General features: G+C 43.0%; 1 long non-coding RNA gene across 2 annotated transcripts in view; it reads left to right on the top strand.

The window, feature by feature from the left end:
• Positions 1-372: 372 nt before the first annotated feature.
• The window catches only part of LOC115031937, a 72654-nt gene continuing 70934 nt past the window's right edge, over positions 373-2092 (top strand). For both annotated transcript variants that reach the window (XR_003837582.1, XR_003837581.1), the window contains exon 1: positions 373-552. This is a non-coding gene — a long non-coding RNA (uncharacterized LOC115031937). The remainder of the gene's footprint in view (positions 553-2092) is intronic.

Genomic DNA, 2092 nt, shown 5'->3' with positions numbered 1-2092 from the left:
TGATGACTTTCCTCCTGTGGTACCATCCATAGCTCCACCCAGCATTATGAAAACAGCCAGGAGAAACGAAGCTTCCAGGTCAGTACCAGCTTCGCCTGTTTATGTTCTGTGGCTCAAGTATGAGTTGTCTTCAGCAATAGGGTCTTACCAGCAAGTTCTGGAAGGTATCTAAGGGAATGGTAATATCCTGTAATGTTCGGAAGTCTATGGAACCTCACTGGCAACAACCCTAGTACCGGCATTGGCTCACCCTCGCCTTTGCTACCAGGACTAGCTGTACTTTGCTTCCCAGGTAAGGTGCAGTGTTTATTTTTCCAAATGTTGCTGCCAGTGAGGGACAGGGACAGTTCTCCAGAGTGTGGGGGCAGGTGGGAGGTGGGGTTGCTCAGTACAGTGCCTTGAGCAGCATTCCAGACCAGAGACATCTGCATGGTCTTTGCTGGTAACATGGGCCTGGGACATCAACACAGACTCCAGCTGCCATAGGACCACAGACACCGAAGCATGGGCCTGATGTCCTCATGGCCTCAGGTGACAGTGCAGGTGAATCAGGTCAGTACCTTGTCTCCCTCTGCAGTAGCCTGGTTCTCAGACATCCACATGGTCTTTGGTGGCAGTTCAGACCATGGACATGTCCTTGGCCTTTGGTGGTAGTTTGGGCCACAGACATTGACACAGATTCTAGCTGCAGCAGGACCATGGAACCAGACATGGTCCTTGGAGACAGCTCAGGCCAGGACCTCGCCATGGCCTCCTCACATTTGCTTTTTCTCACAACTGTAGAGTCTCCTGTTCCACTTTTCTTCAGTATATGAACCCCCCCACCAGCTTCTCTTTCTCTTCCATTTCTCTACCACATACTCCATCTTTCCCATTTATCCTTCACACATTCACCCATTGAGGTGACCCCTGGTGGGGGAGGAGCTTGGGTGTCTTTCTTCTGGCTGCAGCAGACCCTCCACAAAATTTTTTTAAGTTTTTGTTTGTTTGTTTGTTTTGGTTTTGATAGTTATTGCTTTCCATAGCCCATGCTTCACCCTGCCTACCCCAATTTAACCCTTCCCATTTTGTTGCTCCCTTTAACTTTTTAGGCCACTGTGTCCTGTCTTCCTTCCTTTGAAAATCATGACATTTAAAAAATTCCTAGGCCTCTGCATGTATTTTAAATGTAAGACATATGTCTGGAGATTCATAGCTAACATCCACAAATGAGAGAAAACAAGCAATATGCAATGTTTATCCTTTTGTTTTGGGCTGCCTCTCTCAGAATTATTATTCACTATATTCAGTTTTATCCATTCACCTGTGAGTTTCAAAATTTCATTTTTTGAGAGCTAAATCATATCTGTTGTGTAAAGGTAGCACATTTTCATCCATTTGTACATTGATGGAAATCTGAGTTATTTCCATTTTCTCGTGGTTGTGAATAGAGAAGCAGTGAATATGAGTGAGCAGGCATCTCTATAACAGGATAAAGAGCTGAAGAGCATAACTGCGTTATGTGGTATGTCTACAGCTTTTGAAGAAACCTCAACACTGATTTCCTGCTGGCACTGGTTTCCTGGCTGTACTAGTTGGCACACCCACCATCAGTGAATAAACATTCCCCTTCCCCCACACTCAGACAGTATCTCTTGCCACTTGGTTTTTTTGATCTATCCAATTTGAACAGGGTAAGGTGAAATCTCAAAGTAGTTTTAATTTGCATTTCTCTGATGGTGAAAGATGTTGGATATAAAAAAATGTTTCTCGTTTATTTATATTCATTTTGAGGACTCTGTTTAGTTTTATGCCCTAATTTTTAAATGGGTTGCTTGTTTTTTGATGTTTAGAGTTGAATTCTTTGTATATTTTAGATAATACTATGTCAGATGTACAGTTGGTAAAGACTTTTTTCCATTTGATAGTCTGCCTCTTTCCTGAAATAATGGTGTCCTTTTTTGTACAGAAGTTTTCTAATTTCATGATTGTTGGTCTTGATGCTTATACCCCCTGGGTCCCATAGAAAGTCTTTTCTTGTATCAATGAATTTAAGTTTATTCTCTAGTATGTTTTCCTCTCCTCTCCTCTCCTCTCCTCTCCTCTCCTCTCC

Source organism: Mus caroli, chromosome 9 (assembly GCF_900094665.2).
Source record: "Mus caroli chromosome 9, CAROLI_EIJ_v1.1, whole genome shotgun sequence".
Lineage (NCBI taxonomy): Eukaryota > Metazoa > Chordata > Mammalia > Rodentia > Muridae > Mus > Mus caroli.
The sequence above is the reverse complement of the archived record's forward strand: the minus strand, read 5'-3'. Positions and strand labels throughout refer to the sequence as shown.